Source organism: Cebus imitator, unplaced genomic scaffold (assembly GCF_001604975.1).
Source record: "Cebus imitator isolate Cc_AM_T3 unplaced genomic scaffold, Cebus_imitator-1.0 Scaffold114, whole genome shotgun sequence".
In the NCBI taxonomy this organism is placed as follows: domain Eukaryota; kingdom Metazoa; phylum Chordata; class Mammalia; order Primates; family Cebidae; genus Cebus; species Cebus imitator.
Window position 1 is genome coordinate 1,259,498 of NW_016107429.1, and position 23,494 is coordinate 1,282,991.

Sequence of the window (23,494 nt, forward strand, 5' to 3'; positions counted from 1 at the left end):
TTTATTAATGTAGATATTCTTTCATAGTTTTCAAAGGCTTTAATTACTGGTAATTTTACACTTATTTACACTTACCTTATAGCTATTTCACTTAATGTTAGATTCCTGCATGAAATTTATAGCAGAGGACCTCTCTGTCAACTATTTCTAAAATACTTTCCATATCACATTATTCTCTCCACCATTACTTTGCTTTATTTTTCTTCATAACTTGTAACCTGATATTCTGTACATTTACTTTTTAGTTTTATGTTGTGTCTTCTTCACTGCAATATAAAGTGCTTGAACATAGAAATTTTAGTGATCTTCATTATTTTACCAAGCACTAGCCACAGATGTTAATATTTCTTAATAAAGGAGTAAATTGTCAAATTGATTTAGTATGAATGAGTAAATTAATATACAATGAAACATACAAACAATTTATTTCTAAGTAAAATACTGGATATTTGTTATATACTACAAAACATTTCTGCTTTCAAATGGCTACAATGAATTATGCTGTTAAGGAAGTTTGTGTGAAGAGTTTCACAGTATAATTAGAAAGAACTAGTCATTTTAAGTAATATATGATACAGATCATTCAGGTTCATGGAAACCACACCATTTGCCTTTATACCTCTAACAGCCACTTCCAAATGCATAAATCTTTTCTTCTACCTGCTGTGTGACCCACTAGCACATGCTATTCATTTTGCACTCCAGAAGACATCCTGAAATTCAACATCTGGGAAGCATTTTACATGATGAGTAAAGTACTTGATTCTCCTTGGCACTATCGCCAAGTGTCACAATTTATGGAGCATGCCAAGATTAAGTAATGACCTTGTAAGCCTGGAGAGTCTTTTCTAGAGCCACTATTTGCCCAATGCATAAGTGAAAGTTGCAAATAGCAGCAAAAGTTCTTGATAATGATCCAGAAATAGTTTCATTCTCACGTTGTTGACCATCCTGCTGTTTGTTTACTAATTTGTTTATGTATTTATTTATGTGTTTGTGGTAACTTGAGTTTTTGCTTTGGGATTTGAGAAACTATATTGCAGTTTCTATATAGGCCTGTAGTCACATTTAATCTGATAGCTTCAGGATAATCTTTCTGATTTCTAAGATTTTAATTTGTCCATTGTTTTATCCTCATTTTCTCCTGTGTTTTGGTGTTTTGGGAGATATATTTCTATTTTCTACCAAGCTTGAGAAAAACACATTTCTTACAAGGATAGCCCCACACACTAACAGTCCTGTGATTATACACATATTACTTATCTGAGGCTCAGTTTCTCCATCAATTAAAAAAACCCTAGTAGAATTTCAATATAAGTGATGCAATAGTATTTACAGAGGTAATAGTCACAATAATTCTATAACATTTCTTGCCTATATCCTACAAATATTACATACCTGTCAAACACATCATAAGGCCAAAAAAATTCTTAAAGATAAACATAAAAAAGTAAATATACTTTATATAATAAATAATAAAAATATAATAATATGATATTCTAAAGTATCAATGGAAAATTCACTTGACTCTTCACAAATGAACACAAAATTTAAAACTTCCATCCACTTTTGCCATTTCTTTCTTCTTTTAATATAGGACAATTTTAACTCCACTTGCAATAAAATGAGGTTTGAGGAATATCCTTTCCTTACTCAAAATTAAATTAATTATGTTAAAGTTAGAAAATTAAAGTGAATCCTACTACAGCATTCTCTTAAAGATTGTGATAAATGAAAAACACAAACACTTGCATTGATTTTATTTGATTAAAAAGTAAAGACATTTTATTTTACAAAATATCTCAGTCACTCCTATATTGTAATACATTTTTACATATAAATTGTTGAAAATATGTATTAAGTACATGTGAGACAGAATTAAAATACATATTCTCTGGAAATTTACAAGTAAAAATATACTCTCTTTTAGAATAAAGCATTTAATAAAAATGTCATTTCAGACAAAGTCTAAAACAAAACATGATAATTAGTCTTCTGCAAATTATGGGACTTAAAATAATTCTTATAAAACTTTCCAAAATTAGACCAAGCTCATTTGTCATTATATGTTAATCTAATCATCACATTATATTGAGTTTTCTGCAATGAAATGTTCCAGCTGACAGTCAACCATCAGGATGTAGCCATCAATCAAGGAAGAGCTAGAAAACCTCTAGAGATTCTTTCTTGATGCTGAAGCAATTTGCATCATAGAAAGTGTCACCTTCTCTTTCTCTGTGATGATTTTCCTGATCCCTAGAGTGACAATTTTTCCAGCAGCACATGTGCTTCAACATCAAGAAAGAACCACTTTTACAGTCCCAAAACATATAGTGTTTAAAATTGATATCTACAACTATGTACCATAAATGCTACATTGGGCAGCTATTAAACAGTCTGGCTGTATTTTTAAAATTTGTGTGTTTGTCAAATGACCATCATGGCTTTAAGTTTCCCTCAGCTTGACTAAACTTTAGCCAGGGTTCTTATTGACTTTAGACCCAGAAGCAAACTTTGTTTAGAGCAATTACTTCAGAGAACTTATAATTGAAGATTCTTTTTCTGCCCATTCAAGATATAAATCTTCTCCCATTGTCTTGACAGTTTTGCAATCTGGAAATGCCTTTTTCAAGGGCTTGGTAGTCATTTCTTTGAAATGTAATCATCAAGGAGGATAAAGCCCCTATCTCCCAGTCTGTATGGGAAGGTAGAAGCTACACATCACTAAATAACACTTAGCAAATGCAGATGGCCTAACCATGTTGACCAGCCACCCCTTACCCTCTCAATGTCCTCTGTTCCTTGTCTACAAGCACACTTCAGTGCTTAAAACTTCCCCTCTTTTGTTTCAGTGGGTTTAGGTTGTTCTCTCTTGGTGTAATAGTTTTGGATGAAACTTGTTTGCTTGTTAACGCCATCCAATGTAATTTTCCTCTGACACAGGCCTAAATATAGTGTTATCCAAAAGACATAATTTACCTTTATTTGCCTCTTTAAAATTTTTTCCTATTTGACAGAATTATGGAGATTAAGTGCAATGACAAGAGAAACTGAAAATCAGGTAGCAAGGGATGAATTATTTAGCATACCTAGGGTAATTGAAACTGAAGCCGTCATCAAATAAAATAAATAGCAAAGAAATTCATTAAGCCATTATAAATCTTCTAAAATTATTTTGTATCATTTTCTCTAGTTTCTGTACCTGAGATGACACATACATATATTGTAACTTTAAACTAGGTCTCAGATCTTTGTTATTCTCTCGTATCTTCTATTCATTCTTTTGTTGTATCTCTGTGAATGTTTTGTATTTACTTTGCTTCAAGTCATCTAATCCTCTCTTTGGTTTTCAGTCTCCACTTAAGCCAAATCAGTAGGTTATTAATTTCAGATATTGTGATTTTCTATTTGAGAATAGTATTTTTATTTTAATAGACTGCTGCTTTTTATATACATTATTATTTCTTCAGTTTTTCTTGATATATTTATAATATTTTATAATCGGGTAGGCTATGCTAGTTCCTACATATGTATCATTTGAGAGTCAGCCTCTTTTTCTCTCTTGATATTACTCATCATGTCCCTTTTTGTCTGCCATGAAATTATATTATATGCTGTAAATTTGTTTATAAAAATGCAGATCCAGAATTTAATGTAATTTCACCCAGGGAGAATTCACTCTTTGCTCAATCAGGAAGATGCTATAAAAAGCTGATCATCTGAATCCAATCAGCTTATTGCTTCAGTTAAATCCAGTTTACCTCTGACTTCAAAATCCTGATAAAAAATAAATTGTCACATGTATGCTGCAGGTTTTGTTACCTAATGATATTTTCTTGCCTAAAAAGTCATGTAACCATGGAATATTTCACTTCACCTTCTCAGCCCTCAGCAAATACCCAGTGGGAAAAATTGGCTATGCGTTTGGGGATGTTCCAGGTTCCAGTCTGTCAGGCAAGGTTACGTGACTATCAAAAGGTCTGTTGGTTTCTCCTGCCACTGAATCCCTCTACTTATCTCAAACCTACTCTTCACCTTGTACCCAGATTCAACAATTTTCCCTGGAGATTGAAGGGTAGGAATGTCTGATGATCTTATCTCACCTAGGTAGTACTGTTCCTTCTCTGGATTTTTCATTTCAACTTTTTAGAGTCAAAGGATGTACATGATGGTTTGTTGCATAAGTATATCGCATGATGCTGAAGTTTGGAGTATGAATGAATCTGTTACCCAGATACTGCGAACAAATACCACATGGTCATTTAGATAGACATGGAAAAATACTTTCCATAAAATCCAGCCTCTCTTCATGATAACAAAAACATATCAAAAAACTAAGCATTGAAAAAACATACCTCAAAATAACTCTCATTCTATGAAAACCCAAAGGCAGCATTATACTGAATAGGCATACTCTGGAATCATTCCTTGTGAGAACTGGAATAAGACAAGGATGCCCACTCACACCACTCCTATTTAACATATTCAAAGTCCTAGCCAGAGCAATCAGGCAAGAGAAAGAAATAAAAGGTATCCAAACAGGAAAAGAAGAAGTCAAACTATGTCTATTCTCTGGAATTTTAATTTAACTAAACTTATTTGCTTCATGATTATCTGATATACTTGAAAATATGATTTATTCAGATTATTCTAGTTGTTTCAATCACCATCTACCATATTATAACTAGATTCAGGGGTCCTAAAACTGCTTTCAAAATTCTTCAATATCTCATTATAGTTTTGGAATTTTTTATAAAACTACTCTTGATTATCAAACCACTCTTTATGTTATCATTTAGAACAATATTTCATGTTAATTTTCTTTCATCCAGTCTTTAACATGTAGAAGAACATTTATTTCCTAATATATCCAGCCATCTCACCGTCCTTTTGTCTCTCATATTTGCCTGATATGTTCTGTGCTAAATTGAATCTTACCTGTTTTTTCTGCCCATTGAACTATTATAGTTTCTTCAAGGGTGAGTTCATATTTCATATTCTCAAGAGAAATATATCCCTAAACTTCCTTAAATTTCTCTCCTTTTTACTATTGTAAGTCTCAATGCATGAATGTCTAATTAGCTTAGCCTGTTTCTCTCTATTCATCTACCAGCCCCTTACAGAAAATTCTGTACATCTCAATTTCGAAAACTTGGCAGTATCAATGATGACATGTTATGCTCACGGAAATCTGTTTAGAAGGGCTACATGCAACCTTATATCTAAAACATAAAGATTAACCTTAAGTATAAACAGATGTGTTATGATATCATTGTGTTAGATAAACAAAAATAGAATGTCTATGGGACTTTATCCCATTGTGGTACAATTTTGGAGGCAAATTTACTTCTAGCCCATTGTTTTTTAATTAAAGTTTTAGCAGTGGAAGCAGTTTAAGTAAAAATTTCTAATATTTTTGTTTGTTTACAGAATTTGCCACATCTCCCAAATTCTATAGGATGTTTGTCTAACAGTGGTAAATTTCCTTTTTTCCCACATTTTGATTTTCCCTTTATTTAAGAAAACATATCTGAAAAATTATGAGAAAGACAATCATTGGTACTACACAATTCTCTATAGGTATGTATAAACAATCAGTTTAAAGTTCTGATAATTTATCTGTAATTTATCCCAAGCAGCTTCCAAGAATGTTACATACATGGAATGTAGGTTACATACAAATAAAAATATGCAGAGTCATAAACAATATTCTCAACTTTGTGCTTTATCCAATAGATAGGAACAATTTACCCTGGGATTAATAAGTATTTTTGCATGAGAGTGTTATATATTCTAAACAGTCTTGAGAACAGAAGGGAGAAGCACAGAAAGATACATTGTATCCATTTGACAAAGATCTAATACCCAGAGTCTATAAGAAATTTAAACAAATTTACAAGAAACAAGCAATCTCATTGAAAAGTGGGTAAACATATAATTGGATAAACATCTGAAATATAAAGTGAATATTAATATAAGTTTTAACAAATATAAAAATGCAAATATGGCATTATGAAATTTTCATTTTTATCAAATATATTTAAAAGAGGTAATATCCATTATGTATCTCACTTTAAGAAACAACATTTGAAACTTTAATCCAGGCAATTTTTAAATAATTAAAATTGGATTTTAAAGTAAACCAGCAAATGTAATATTTTGATACTTTATTATTTACAGATGTTGTACATTTTGATAACATGAGCCTAAGTACAGACCTAAAATATTATACTTGTTTCTTAAAAAGATTGTTTGTGTTATTCACTAAGCTAAAACTTGCATAAAATGTTCTGTCTTCATATATTAATATGTCATCGATTATGACAAAAATATTTATCTGTTTTTATACTTAAAAGTTTTATATTCTAAACTTTTATATTGTAGAATCTCGTAACAGGTACACAAAAAAATAATAAATTTAATATAGTGGTGTCATACTTAGGTGAGGCCAAATTAAATAAGGCAATACAATTAAAAGTAAATATGGATCATGCTACCAAAAATTGTATGCAGACTAGTTCTTTTTGATTCCAGGTCTGTATCAGTTTGCTAAGGCTGCCAAAACAAAGTACCTCTGACTGAGTGGCTTAAACCATAGAAATTAGTCACAGTTCTTCAGGATAAACGTCTAAGACCAAGTTGTCAGCAAGGTTGGCTTCTTCTGAGGTCACTGTCTTTGGTTTGCAGATGGCTGTCTTCTCCCTGTATTCTTGTATAGCCTTCTCTCTCTGTGTATATATGTTCTAATATCCTTTCCTTATAAGGAAACCAGTCATATTTGATTAGGACCCATGCTAATGACCTCATTTTTACCTAACTACCTCTGTAAAGTTCTTTCTCCAAACACAGTTATACACAGAGGTACCTGTGGTGAGGACTTCAACATACAAATTTTGGGGAACACAATTCAGACATAACAAGTACCCAGAGAAAATTATACTGTTTCATTTCTTCATTGTTACATGGATGATATGAGATTAAGATATTAATTAGAGAGCAATTTTAATGAAGAAAAATGGATGACAGTTATCTGAAAGTAGATGGATTATGATGGTGAAATTATCAGGCTTGCTAAATATTTTAGACTTGGAATGAGAACTACAATACTTAGTAGTTCTTGTTTTTCGTTGTTTTTCTTTTACATGCCTGTTTGTTTATTAGCTTACGGAGCCAGACATTTGCTGCTCCTATGACTTTGTAGACCATATAGTGATCACAGGAACTGCACAGGATGTATCACACGGCTGTCTAAAGCAATTATTGTCTTTCTTAAGTAAGAAAGAGAAGTGATTTTACTCTTAAATATCTATGAAATATGTGTTAGTATCTGAGCTATTCAAATTATGTATTTTAATAATCACAATTTCATAAATGTAGCCTTTCTTCAAGGTTTTATTCACAAAATTAAAATATGTTCATCTGAAAGTCTCACTTCCCAATACCAAGTTCTAGAAGCCTTGATTAAAGGACATATATTTATTTGAACTATTGCATTAGTTAATGCATGTAATAGACACAGCAAAACATATTGAATTATTACTCTTTGTCCTAACATCAATTATTTTTTTAATAATCTAGAGGTCTTTTTCTGGTGCATATTAATGAACTCCATGTGAGAATATTTTAAAGAGCTATACTTTAAATTTAAACTTATCACACTAATATGATAGATAACACACATAAAAGCTCCACTTCTTTGGCATCAAACATAACAGTGTTAGCTTCCAGCATTACAATTTGATTTAATAAGATGAACTCTTTTATAAGTTTATATTCAGGTTTTATAGACAGTCCAAGTATTCCCATTCTAATTTTCAACATTTCTTCTCTCACTTTTAATTGATTTATCATGGTACTACAGAGTTTTATAATATATTCATTTGAAATAACTTACATTATACTATTTTATGACTGTAACCATTAGTGTATTAAACAATTTCTTATATTCTTCTTGTTTAGCTTCTTTAATTGTTATAGCTATTTTTATATTCCCTCCTTGGTTGATACTTTAGCTATTTCCCTGATGTAATGCTGATTAGCCTTACCCAAATGACTCCTGTTGCAGACTACCAGTAGAAACCTATAAGCAATAAAACAGTTTAGCATTTAAGTCCAATAATTGTTCATTTCTACCTTAATTTCAGGCATTACAAGAAATAATTTAATACATAATTACTAAATTTTTAGGATGGAAAATAATTTTCTCAATTCATAAATATGTGAATCCAAAAATTGAATTACATTTCTTTCTTTATATCTCAAATTTGTGAATGTAGAAAACTACTAACATTTCTATAACATATAGTTCTTAAATATTTGTATTAACTTACAAATGCATAAAAATTAAATATAAAGAGGTGAAATTCATTTTAGTTTGAAACAGGAAAACATTAAAGCATCTAATACTTCAGGCATCGCTGTATATCATCAAGAAAAATAGTTTTTACGTTAATTTTAAGGCAGAAACTTAGAATTCATTTTCAGCATGAAAGGCTGGTAAAAGCAGATACATCAGGTCAGAATAGATAAAATTGCTCCTCTGACGCAAGCCACAATCACAGACAGCTTTCCAGCACTATAAAACCTGTGGAAGTACAGACCTACTGTAGTTTTTCAATAAAATAAATTTTTCCATGCACAAAACATGCAAAAAAATAAGAAACACATAGTATCTGCAAATTGTTGTGTTAGGCATCTTCCCCCAAAACTTCTCTTTTTTCCCCCCAAAGAGAAGAATTTTAGAAATGTTAGCATTGGCGTTTCAGGGACAGGGCTAAGAATTAAGAATGGTTTGGGCCAGGCGGGATGGCTCATGCTTATAATCCCAGCACTTTGGGAGGCCGAGGCGGGTGGATCACGAGGTCAAGAGATCAAGACCGTCCTGGTCAACATGGTGAAACCTTGTCTCTACTAAAAATACAAAAATTAGATGGGCATGGTGGCGCGTGCCTGTAGTCCCAGCTACTCAGGAGGCTGAGGCAGGAGGAGAATTGCTTGAACCCAGAAGGCGGAAGTTGCAGTGAGCCTAGATTGTGCCATGCACTCCAGCCTGGGTAACAAGAGCGAAACTCCGTCTCAAAAAAAAAAAAAAAGAATGGTTTGGTGAAAAATATGAATAAAATATCATGCTTTACACCCTTTACATTCAAGTCAAGAATGATACAGTAATTTTGGTACCTAAATTTCATGCTAAATGAAAAGACTATAGACAATGTTTTTGTTGACATGTTATAAATATAAAAATAAATCACACAAACATGTTTCCAAAATAAATATAATGATTATATCAGACTACAAATATATATTGGACTGTAGCACCAGCTAAGTTACTATGGCAGATATGACATAAAATATTTCTAAGCTGTAAATTGTATTACATGAATTAACATAAACTAACCAGTGTTAGATTAATTCTAATCAATATTCATTATAAATATGCATTGTAAGAAAAAGATGACAAATATAATATTTAAGTTGGATAGAGTTGAAAAACTCCTGAGACTTTCTCTTTATATCACTGATTTATTTAAAGTTATTTGACCCAATGATTTATTAAGCCAGGAAAGTGATGCTTTCATTAAGTTGAAATTGCGATAAACTGTTCTCGGACCCAGATATTATTCAACTTGAACCCTCATTTAGTTTGAATAGAAGTTTTGGTCAAAATATTTATTTTAGAAACATTCTATATGAGCAAATAACAGATGAGTATGCATGACTTAGAGGCCAAGTGATATCTCATGAAGATAATTTTATAATGGTTTCTATTTTGAAAAAAAAATGAATACATTTACTTCCAAAATAACAAGGACGTTGCAGCACACACAGGAAGCTGAGAAAAGTAAAATCAAGCTACATATTATGATTCTCTGCCCACCACCTTTTGCATTTTACTCTATTTCTAATTGTCTGTTTTCCTATTATTTTCATAGTAATAATTATAAAAAAATATCCAATTCTATAAGAGAATTCAGAAGGAGAATACAAATTCCATTTTCTAATTCACCTGCGTATCATTTTCCCATTCTACAATGTAAAGCACAACTGTTTTCTGTATATTTTCTAATAAATATTACAGCTGTGTTTAAGAATGTCATTTCCTATATATGTCTGTGTATATTCATATCTATAATTCTATGTTAATATTTTATAATAAACAGGATTTTGCACTGACATCTGTTAGAAAACTTGTTTTATTTTTTTAAAAATTATAACTATATATTTTATGTCTGCATGTATATGTATAACATATTCTTTTTTATTTATGATTATAATATGGTCTCATTATTAAAATAATCAGTTTTCTATATATAAGTTTTTTATATATGGATAAACAATTTATTTCCAAATTTTGGCCTTACAATTTTGCAATGGTAATGATGTTGAATTTGAGAGGGAGTAAAGGAGAGAAGGAAAGAGGGACAGAGAGAGGCAGGTAAAAGAATGATAATTACTATCCTTGTGTGACTTGTAAAGTAAATGCAACCTAAGTTCAAAGGTTATTCATTGGTCATTTAAGCCAATACCTGGGGAATCTTTTACCTTGCCAGTGTCTGATTTAAGCAAAAGCCTCTGCCACTCTAGCCAATAGACTGAAAAAAAAAAAAAAATGTCTGCTTGGAGGCTACTGTGCAAAGTTTTTTGGTTTGCAAAAAGAAAACACTGAAGAGAAGCTCTCCTACTGCCCAGGAAAGAAGACAGGCGTAGCTTCTGATAGGGCACTTGTTTATTTGCAAGGGAGATTTCCAGAGGTCACCACCTGCAAAATCTTCAATGCTTAGGCTACTACTCTGAGCCCGGGAATATCCACGCCCCTCCTTCCACTCCAGACTGGGTATTCCTTGACAGCTAGGAAGCTAAGCTTAAGTACTGTATGACTGCCTGTTTTCCTAGTCCACTCTTTGTACTCTCTGTGCCATTTTAGATTCTCCAAGACGATATCAAGATAGGTTGAGATATGCAGAGTTTGTTCAAGAGGAACAGTTGTGATAAAGAGGAAAAGAGAAGAACGCAGAGAACCTCTCAGCCTCGATGCATATCTAATACCTTTTAAAAGAGAGAGAAAAAAAGTAGTGGATAGAAAAATCTGCCAGCTGCAGTGCAGCTCTAAGAAAGTTTTGACCAGATCTATGGGAATCTTCTAACAAAAGTTGCTCGTAGAAAAATCTGATACCGAGGAAAGAATGGCATAGTTCTAGATCTTTTGCCATGTTTAATGATTGTAAGAAGCTTGGGAGAAACATAAAACAAAAATGTGTCTGGAGAATGTGAGTCAAATACACTTTACATAGCAGGTTCTCTTGAAGGAAGATCTAGAGAGAACATAACCTTGATTATCCTATTGCCCCATCTTAGTATTATTTCATTTTCTCTGTAATTGCAGATACTGCTGCTGTCTCTATCCTTAAGACTCCCTTCAAGCAGAATTCATCATTGTGTGTTCATGTTTATGTAAAATATCACGTAATACTAATATATCTAATTTCATTATTGGCAAGACAAAAAGAGTTTACTAGTAGAAATGTCTGTTATCTTCTCACTGTTTAAACGTTTAGACTTTGTACAATCTATTTCCCAGCTATAGTGGATTAACTTTAAATCTCTTACTAAAATTTAAATAGAAAGTTTCTCAAATAACTAACGATGTTGCACATCAGTTCACTTGCTTATTTGTCTTTCATGTATCTTATTTGGTAAAGTGTTCAAGTACATTTTATTTTTTAATTTAGTTCTATATTCTCTAATCAAGTTGTGAGTTATTTATATAATCCAGATAAGTGCTGTCCACAGCAAATCTTATGCAAGCAACCTGACAAATTTTAAGTTTTATAGTGACTACCTTAAAAAGTAACATAAAAAAGTTTAGTTATATATTTTATTTTACTCAATGTAATCAGAATATCATAATTTTATCATGTAATAAATATAAAATTACTCAAAGTATTTTTTATACTAAGTCAACAAATTTAGTATGTAATTTTATACATACAAGACATCTCAATTTGCATCAGGCTAATTTCAAGTGCTCAGTAGACACTTGAGGCTAGTCTGCCATATTTGTATCTTTAAAGTAATTTTTTATAGGTAGCATTTAGTTTAGTACTACCCACAACATTTCATCTATGTGACAATTTATCCCTCTTAATTTGCTAAGTTCATTTACATTAAAAATTATTTTTAGTATAAATGGATTCAAATTTATCATCATGCTATTTTTTCCTAAACATTTTTGTTGCCATTTTTCATTTTTTTCTGTTTTACTTGACATTAAGTATTTTTACTATATTTTATGTTATCTGTTAGTTTATTAAATATTATTTTTATTTTGTAGTTTTTGAGGGTTTGTAATATATGCCTTTGAATTATCATTGTCTACATTACAGTAATATCACTTCACACAGAATATAACATCCTTACAACTCTATATTCCATATCTCTATTTCTAAATGCATAATTTGGTCATACACTTTACCCCTACTTATGTAATAAGCACCGCAATACATTATTACTATTTTTGCTTATTCAGTCACTTATCTTCTATAGAAAGTTATATTTAACATTTACTGGAATGTGGCTTGGTATGATTTCAGAACTCCATTTTCAGAGCTTTACATTCCTTGTATAAATTCAGATTTGCATATGGAACTTTTCTACTTCTGCCTGAAGAATTTCCTTTAACATATCTAGTAGTGCGGTTCTGAAATTAGTGAATTATTTTAGCTTTTGTAGGTCTAGAATAAATACATATTTTACCCTTTGTATGCAATGGTACTTTTGCTTGGTATAAAATACTCCATTAAGTATTTTCTTTTCACTTTAAAGAAGTTGCTCAACTATCTTTTAGAGTATATTTCCTATGCTAAGAAGTTTCTGTTATTCTTCACGTTTATCATTTGTGCATGTGTGCTTTCTTCTCTAGCTGCTTTTAAGTTTTTCATTTTTTAGTCATTTTAAGCAACTTAGATATTTATTGGTGTAATTTATGTTTGTTGTGCTTAGAGCTTATTCAGATTATTGAATCTGTGAGTTTATCATTTTTATTGAATTTGAAGTTTTTAGCCTTTAGTTTCTTCAATGATTTTCTGTCCTCTATCCTATATGGAGAAATACTATTATACTATTAGGCCGTTTAAAATGTTTTTCATGTTTTCTGGGTCTCTTTATATGTTTTTTCAATATTTTGCTTTTTGTGCTTCATTTTTGGTAGTTTCCATTGTTAAATCGTCAAGTTTACTAATCTTTTCATCTCTCATTTGCAATCTGTCAGTACCCTTGGTTCATATTTTCTTTCTGATATTGTATATTCCATCTTTATTCATTCAATTTGTGCCCACTTAACATGCTCAGTATTTCCTCTAGCACCTTTTTAAATAATTTTTTTTTGCTATGAATTCTAACATATATGTGATTTCTGGGTCTTTTCTCATTGATTTTTTTTTTTTTTTTACTGTGTGTCATATTTTCTTGCTTCTTTGAACATATCATACTTTATTTATTGAATGTCAGATATTATGTTTATAACTTCTTTGGCACCATGTACTTTTGTATTAATGTTGTTTTGAAACTCAGTTAAGCTACTTAAAGTCAATTTAGTCATTTTTAGATGGGGTTTTCAGAGGAAGATAGCCAACTAGATGCAGCCAGGAGGAACATCTGCCACTGTGACACTGGCAAGAGTGGTACACTCTGAGCAGATCTATGGAGGGAAGGCATTGAGAATGGATGCAGGGAGAACACAGATGTTGGGCTGAAGAACAAGGAAGCTGGGAACCCTGCACATGGCTGCCACTCACTGGAACTCATTCCTGGCCTCAACAACTCCTAGAGAAGACATGAGTTAAGCAGGTGAGGAGTGACCTGCTTTCACCACAGACCTCTGAAATGCTATCAGCAGGAGACTCCACAGCTCTCATGGACACTTGAGCTGGGAGCGAGAGCTGCTCAAAGATTTAGAGAAGTAGTAGGGGCAGGACTCCAGCCTGTGTGAAGCCCAGAGTATTTGGTATGGGAACATCTGCAGGGGAGCATGGCCATGGATGCCCATCCCCAAAGGCTCACTTTGGTTCCCTAGAAGACTTTAGACTTAGAGGAACTATCAGACCTGAACATAGCAAAGTGACTCGCCCATGAGACAAGGCCAGTCCCCCCTGGACAACACTCTGTCTGCTGCCCTCTTCTGAGGCCTCAGACTAGCCACACCTGCTTGCAATGTAACCCTGCATACACAACCAGAGGACCTACATCAGAGTTCCTGTGCTGGCAAACCATGCCTGCCCATGAGTGAGCTCCAGCAGAGTGGTCCCACTGGCACACACCAACCCACAAGAATCTCCCTCTACCAAAGCCTCCCTGCACAACTTGGTCAGCATGCATTCACCCATGGCTACCCACCCATTGCTTTGCCAGCATGCATGCATGTGAACAATATTGCCTCCCCTTGCACAACAGCACATGGGTGCACATGCACCCCACTGTACCACTGCTGTCGGTCGATATGACTTCACCCCCCGACCACCTGCTGCTAGTGTAGACACATGCACAGAGACCAGCAGCCCCATGTTGCCACCTCCAATAGTGTAAACATCCACACAGAATCTACCAGTCCTGTGCCCACCAGCACTCCACCCCCATCAACAACACGGCTGCCAATGAGAACATGTGTATCTACACCACTGGACCGGCACCACCACCACTAAAGTGAACACACATGGAGGCTGCCAGCCCTATGTTTGCCAGCACCTCACTCCAGCCAATGAGCAGATGTTGCTGCTGCTGTCACGTGAAGGTGAGCACACACCCCACTGCCATCACCTGATGAAGCACTCTGGCTGTCACCACCTATTGGAGTGTTGTGGCCAGCAGTCAAGGAATACCTCACCACCTCCAGCACAGCGGGTTCCTATCACTGAGGCGCCAGAGAACAAAGCCAAATACCAACCCCCCAAAGTTAGAACATGCAGCCTCAGAGTCCTGAGCTGAGACTTGGCCCCCTAAAATCTTCCCCAAAAAAAGCCAGTTAACTGAAGCCATCTTTTATCACAATCCACTCCCCAAGGACATCGAGGAAGATTAAAAACAAACAAAAAACAATCCAAAGTATAGCAATGTAAAAGATTAAAGGAATATCTGCCCACAAAGATAAGAAAGAGCCAGCACAAGAACTCTAGCAACTCAAAAAGTCAGAGTGTCTTTTTACCTCCAAATTACTGTGCTAGTTCTCCAAAAATAGTTCTTAGCCAGGCTGAAATTGCTGTAATGACAAAAATATAATTCAGAATATGGATAGGAACAAAGATCATTGAGATTCAGGCAAAAGTCAAAATCCCAATGTAAGAATTCTAAGGAATACAATAAAATGACCTATCTAAAAAAAAAAAAAAAAAATGATAGTTTGCAAGAAACAACCTCCCAAGAGTGAACCAAGAATAATTTGAACTCCAAGCAGACCAATAACAAGTTCCAAAATCAAATCAGTAATAAAAATCCTACCAGTGAGAAAAAGCAGAGGACAAGAAGGATTCATAGCCAAATTCTACCATATGTATAAAGAAGAGCTGGCACCATTCTTACTGAAATGATTCCAAAAAACCTGAAGAGGATGGACCCCACCTCCTCCCCTGACCCCCACTAACTCATTCTATGAGACAAGGATCATCCTTATAGCAAAACCAGGCAGTGACACATGAACAAAAAATAAAATTTGGGGACAATATACTTAATGAACATAAATGCAAAAATACTACAAACCTAATCCAGTAGCACATCAAAAAGCTAATTCACCATGATCAAGTAGGTATTATCCCTGAGTTGCAAGGTTAGTTCAACATACACAAATATAAAGATGTAATTCCTCAGTTAAACAGAATGGAAAATGAAAATCATGTGATTATCTCAATAGATGTATAAAATGTTTTCAATTAAATTCCCCTTACGTTAAACCCCTCAAAAAACTAGACATTGAAGAAAGATACTTCAAAATAATAAGAGCCGTCTATGAAAAACCCATAGCTAACATCTTCCTGCATGGGCAAAATCTGGAAGCATTTCTCTTGAAATCTAGAAAAAGATAATGATATCCTCTCTCACCACTCTTATTCAACATAGTACTAGAAGTTCTGTCTAGAGCAATCAGGCAAGATAAATAAATAAAAGACATACAAATAGCAAAACAGTAAGTCACACTATCCCTGTTGAAGTAAAATCATATCTCAGATAATATGATTATATATATATATATATATATATATATATATATATATATATATATATTTTTTTTTTTTTTTTTGAGACGGAGTTTCACTCTTGTTACCCAGGCTGGAGTGCAATGGTGCGATCTCGGCTGACCGCAGCCTCTGCCTCCTGGGTTCAAGCAGTTCTCCTGCCTCAGCCTCCTGAGTAGCTGGGACTATAGGCTACGCCACCATGTCCAGCTAATTTTTTTGTATTTTTAGTAGAGACAGGGTTTCACCATGTTGACCAGGATGGTCTTGATCTCTTGACTTCGTGATCGACCTGCCTCGGCCTCCCAAAGTGCTGGGATAATAGGCATGAGCCACCATGCCTGGCCAATATGATTCTATATTAATAAAACCTCATAGTCTCTACCCAAAACATCCTGCATCTGATAAACAACATGAGCAACATTTTAAGATACAAAATCAATATATAAAAATCAGTAGCATTCTTATACAACAACATCTAAACTGTAAGCCAAATCAAGAATGTGATCCCATTCACAATATCCATGAAAAAAAAAAAAATACCTAGGAATCCAGGTAACCAGGGAGGTGAAAGATCTCTGCAATGACAATTACATAACACTGCTCAAAGTAATCGGAGATGACACAAACAAATGAAAATATTTCAAGCTCATGGACAGGAAGAATGAACACTGATAAAATGGCCATTTTGCCCTAAGTATTTATGGATTCAATGTTAATCTAACAAACAATCATTAATATTCTCTATACAACTAGAAAAAAACCATTTTAAAATTTACATGGAACCAAAAAGGAGCCCAAATAGCTAAAGCAATCCTAAGCAAAAATATAACAAACCTGGAGGCATCTCACTGCCCGAATTCAAACTATACTACAGGGCTACAGTAACCAAAACAGCATGGTGCCAGCACAAAAACAGACACAAAGGTCAATGAAACAGAATATAAAGCCCAGAAATAATGTTGCACACCTACAACCACGTGCTATTCAACAAAGTCTACAGAAAACAAGCAATGGGAAAATGACTCACCATTCAATAAATGGTGCTGGGCCATATGCAGAAGATTGAAACTGGACACCTTCGTTAAACCATCTACATAAGTCACATAAATATAGTTTAAAGATTTAAATATATATCCCAAAACTATTAAAACCCTGGAAGGCAACCCTGGGAAATATCGTTTTCAACATAGGAATGGGCAAATATTTCATGACGAAGACACCAAAAACAACTGCAACTTAAATGAAAATTAATGAGACCTAATTAAACTAAAGAACTTCTGAATAGCAAAATAAACTATCAACAGAGTGCACAGACAAGTAAACAATAGGAGAAAATATTTGCAAACTTTGCATCCAACAAAAGCCTAATATCTAGAATCTGTAAGAAACTTAAATTTACAAGCAAAAAGCAACCCCATTAAAAAGTGGGCAAAACACGGCCAAACACTTTTCAAAAGAATGCATATATGCAGCCAACAAGCATACTTTAAAAAACTCAGCGTTGCTGATCATTAGAGAAATGCAAATCCAAACCACAATGAGATGCCAGTGACAGCTCACACCAGTTGAAATGGTTATTTTTTAAGAATTTTTATTATTATGCTTTAAGAACTTAAAATGGTTATTACTAAAAATTCAAAAATTAACAGATGCTGACAACTTGTGGAGAAAGGAAACTTTTTTTTTGAGATGGAGTTTTGCTCTTGCTACCCAGGCTGGAGTGCAATGGTGAAATCTTGGATTTTGGCTCATTGCAACCCTGCCTCCGGAGTTTAAGCAATTTTCTTGCCTCAGCCTCTCAAGTAGCTGGGATTACAGGCACTTACCACCACACCCAGCTAATATTTGTAGTTTTAGTAGAGGCGGGGTTTCACCATGTTGGCCAGGCTGATCTCGTACTCCTGACCTCAGGTGATCCACCGCCTTGTCCTCCTGAAAAAGTAATTCTTACACATTGTTGGTGGGAATGCAAATTAGTTCAGCCATTATGAAAAACAGTTTGGTGATTTCTCAAAGCACTCAAAGGAGAATTACCATTTGACCCAGCAATCCTATCACCGGATTCAGTTAAGTTCTCATAAGTGAGAACTAAATATTGAGTAAACATGAGTACAAAGAAAGGAACAACAGACACCAAGGCCCTCTTGAGGGTGGAGGGAGGAAGAAGGGAAAGTATGAAAACTACCCATCAGGTACTATGCGCATCAACTGGGTGATGAAATAATCCATAAAACAAACTCCTGTGAAACAATTTACCTGTATATCAAACCTGCGCATGTACTTCTGAACCTAAAAGTCAACAACAAAATAAGGAAATCTTTCATTTGCTGAAATAGTACATAATAAAAAAATATTTTTAGTTATTCTTTTATGATTTGTCTTGTGACACCAGGGTAGCCTTTAATTTAGGAATAACATTGGCCCACTATTGAGGAATAGTCTTCTAAATACTCTTTCCTATTCCCCTTCAGTTATTAGGTTTTTCAGTCTGACTAGTGGCAACACAATTATTTCCAGCTTTGTGTAAGCTACAAGGATTTTTTCATCTCCTCTTTTTGGTTAGTCTTTGCTTTGACCTCAGGTGTTTTTCTCACATATAGAGGCTGATCTGTAGGCAACCGAATACCAAGGTAGGGGAGGAGGCTTTGTAGAACTCCGAACTCGCTTCCTACACAATTCTCACCCAAGCACTCACTTCTGTCCATATTTTAGCTGACTGGCCTCTCCAGCTTCCCACTCCTATTTCTTCAATTCATGAAAACCAGTCTCTACGTACCTTTTTTTGACATTGTGTCCAATAAACAATTCCAGGCCATGTGCTAAAACAATTATAGGTTTAACTCATTTGATCTGTGTTTCTTATGAATCACTCACCTGTGCTATTTTATACTTAAATGTCTGAAAACCCTTGTATTACATGTTTTATCTTTGGTGATTTTTTTTTCATTTGTTCTGTTTTTTGTTTGTTTGTTTTGGTAGAATGGTAAATATATTGTCTTAAACTCACCTATTCTGGAAGCAGACATTTCCCAGACTATATTTACATTATGATTGTTTCTGTAATATATGGCACAAATTAGAAATCCTTATGTCATCTCCCATGCTAGAACTAGCTCCAGAGCATGTGAAACTAAACAAGCTTCATAGAATTAAGGAGATAATACAGCCAATTTTGATTGTATTAAATAACAAGAGTACTATAAAACATAGGAAAAGCACTGACTTAGGAGTCTTTAAAATGTGTTTAGGCATTATATTTTCAACTTTTACCCAAGATAATCCTAGACATATATTTTTCTGTTACAGTTTCTTATTATCCTTTAAGTTCTGGGGTACCTGTGCAGCTTCTGCAGGATTTTTACATAGGTATATACATGCCTGAGTGTTTTTTTAAATTTTTATTTTACCCTCTGCAAAAATAATTGTAACAATGCTTACATAGCACATTAGTATAAAATGTAACAAACAGTATAAATCTACCATGTTCTTCTTACCAAAAATATTTTTCTTGGACGTTTGTCTTGCTGGGACTGCTGTGTTATGCAATTTAATATCATGTTAATCTTTTGAAATATTGTGTGAATTTTTAATATATACTTGCTCAATATATGTGTATGTATATCCTTCTGTGATGTAAGAATATATATATTTATGAATGTATTTAGTCATATATTTCAATCATCCATATTCAGTTGACATTGTTAGTGTGTGATTAATAAATTTCAATGCATTATTTTACTTAAAATACTCATTTTTAATTTTTCAATAAATATTTTATAATTTTTTTATTTTTTATTGTTTTTCTAGCTTCATTTATATTGTTTTATAAGAATTGGTGCCCTCTTCAATTTCATGCATCAATGTTATGATTTTTATTACACAAACATTTTAATTCCTTGTTTCAGTTTATCCCTAGGTGTTTTGTTTTATATGTAGCTGTTGTAAATAGGATCATTTTCTTGAGTTCTTTTTCTGGTTGTTTTCTGTTGGCATATAGCAATGCTACTGATTTTTTCTACTGATTTTTTAATTATTTTGTATCCTGCAATTTTACTTAATTTATTAGTTCTATTTTTTTTTTTTAGTGGAGTCTTTAAGTTTTTCCAAATATAAGGTTATATTATCAGCAAACTAGAATAATGATGTGGTTAGATTATATTATCAGCAAACAAGAATAATGATATGATTTTAGGTGTCTCTACCCAAATTTCATCTTGAATTTTAGTTTCCATAATCCCCATGTGTCGTGGGAGGAACCTGGTGGGAGCTAATTGAATCATAGAGGCGGTTTCCACCAGACTCTTTTTATGAAAATGTGTAAGTTCCCATGAGCTCTGATGGTTTTATAAGGGATTTTTCTTCTCTTTGTTCATTCTTCCCTTTCCTGCTACCATGTGAAGAAGGTAGTGTTTGCTTCCACTTATGCCATGATTATGAGTTTTCTGAGGCTTTCTCGGCTATGCAGAACTGTGAGTCAATTAAACCTCTTTCTTTTATGCTGATAGTGACATGGACAATGAAGTCCAGCTTGAGGTGGTCTCAGATGGAGATGAGGAATGTGTTGGTAACTAGAATAAATGTCACTCCTGTTTTGCAAAAAGATTTGTGACATTTTGTCTGTGCCCTAGAGATCTGTGGAACTTTGAAATTTAGAGAGTTGATTTATGGCATCTAGTGGAATAAAATTCTAAGCAGCGAAGCATTCAAGAGGAAGCACAGCTAAAGGTTTGGAAATTTTAAAGCCTGACAATATAATAGAAAAGAAAATCCCATTTTCTGGGGAGAAATTCAAGCCTGCTGCAGAAATTTGCATAAGTGACAAGGAGCCAAATGTTAATCACCAAGGCAATGGAGATGTGGAAGATGTATCCACAACATGTCAGAGACCTTTGGGACAGCTCCTCCCATCACAGGCCTGGAGGCCCTGAAGGGAAAAGTGGTTTTCTGGGCTGCATCTAGGGCCCCCATGCTCTGTGAAGCCCAGGGACTGGTGCCCTGTGTCCCAGCCTCTATAGCTGTGACTAAAGGGGCCAATGTACCACTCAGGTCATTGCTTCAGAGCATACAAGCCCCAAGCTTTGGCATCTTTCATGTAGTGTTGGCCCTGCAGGTGTGCCAAAGTCAACAATTGCGGTTTGGGAACCTCCCCCTAGATTTTAAACATACGGAAACTCCTGGATATCCAGGCAGAAGTTTGCTGCAGGAGCAGGGACCTCATGGGACCCTCTACTAGGGCAGTACAGAAAGGAAATGTGAAGTAGGAGCCCCCATACAAAGTCATCACTGAGGCACTGCCTAGTGGAGCTGTGAGAAGAGGGCCACCATCCTTCAGGCCCAATAATGGTAGATCCTCCAACAGCTTGAACCATGCACTTAGAAAATCCACAGGCACTCAACATCAGTGTATAAAAGCAGCCTCGAAGTAGGCTGTACCCTGCAAAACCACAGAGGTGGAGCTATCCAAGGTTGTGGGAGCTCACCTCTTGCATCAGAGTTACCTGATTGTGAGACATGGAGTCAAAGGAGATCATTTCAGAGCTTTAAGATTTGACTGCCCTGCTGGATTTCAGACTTTTATGGGGCCTGTAGTCTCTCTCATTTTGGCCAATTTATCCTGTTTGGAACAGATGTATTTACCCAATGCCGGTACCTCCATTGTATCTGGGAAATAACTAACATTTTTCAAATTTTACAGGCTCATAGCCAAAGGGAACTTGTCACATCTCAGATGAGATTTTGGACTTGGACTTTTGAGTTAATGCTGGAATGAAGGCTTTGGGGAACTGTTAGAAAGGCATGATTATGATTGTGTTTTAATATGTGAGGACATGAGTTTTTGGATGATTAGGCTTTGTGCACCCATTCAAATCTCATGTTAAATTGTAGTTCCCATAATGCCCATGTGTTTTGGGAGGGACTTGGTGGGAGGTAATTGAATCATGGAGATGATTTATGCCATGCTGTTCTTGTGATTGTAAGTGACTTCTCATGAGATCTGATGGTTTTATAAGGAGCTTTCCTCCTCTTTGCTCATTCTTCTTCCTGCTGCCATGTGAAGGAGGACATGTTTGCTTCCCCTTCTGCCATGATTGTAAGTTGCCTGAGGCCTCCCCAACCCTGTGAAACTGTGAGTCTGTTACATATCTTTTCTTTATAAATTACCCAGTCTTGGTTATGTCTTCCTTAGCAGCATGAGAACAGACTAATACAAATACTTTGACTTCTTTTTTTTTTCTATTTGGATGCCCCTTTGAAAAAATCAAGTTTTAGATAGAGTGGTACATGTGCAGATGTATTACATGGGAATATTGTATGATGTTGACATTTGCAGCATGAATTCTGTCAACCTTGTAGTGAGCATAGCACCTGATTGACAAACTTAATCCACCCATCTCACCCTCTAGTAGTCTACAATGTCTGTTGTTCCCATATTTATGTACATATGGCACATATGGCCCAGTGCTTATCACTAGGACACTTTTTATGGCTATTTAGTATTCCATGGTGTATATGTTTCATATTTTCTTTACCCAGTCTTCCACTGATGGGCACCTGGGCTTATTACATGTCTTTACTATTGTGAATAGCATAGAAATGAATGTATAAGTGTGTGTGTTTCTTTGATAGAATGATTTATTTTGGGGGTAGTGGTGGTATATACCCAGTAATGGGGTGGCTAGGTATAAAGATACCTCTGTTTTAAGTACTTTGAGAAATCTCTGGACTACTTTCCACAGTGGCTGGACTAACTTACATTTCCACGAACAGTGTATATGCATTCTCTTTTCTCTGCAGCTTCATTAGCATCTGTTGTTGTTTGACTTTTTAATGATAGCCATTCTGATTGGTATGAGATGATATGTTGTTGTGGTATTGATTTGAATTTCTCTGATATTTGGTGGTGCTGAGCACTTTCTTTCTCTTATCTGATTGTTCTAGCTAGTACTTCAAGTAGTATGTTGAATAACAGAGATGAAGGTGAATATCTTTGTCTTGTTCCAGATATCAGAGGAGAAGGGCTTTTAGTTTTTCCATATCAGTGATGTAGACCCTATGGGTTTGTTATATAAGGCTTTCATTGTGTTGAGGTATGTTCCTCTATACTCAGTTCTTTTAGGGTGTTTATAATAAGGAGAGGTTAAATTTTATCAAGTGTTTTTTCAGCATTAATTGAAATGATCATATGTTTTTGTCCTTCATTCTGTTAATACACTGTATCACATTGATTGATTTGTGTATATTTAGCCATCCTTGCATCCCTAGGATAAATC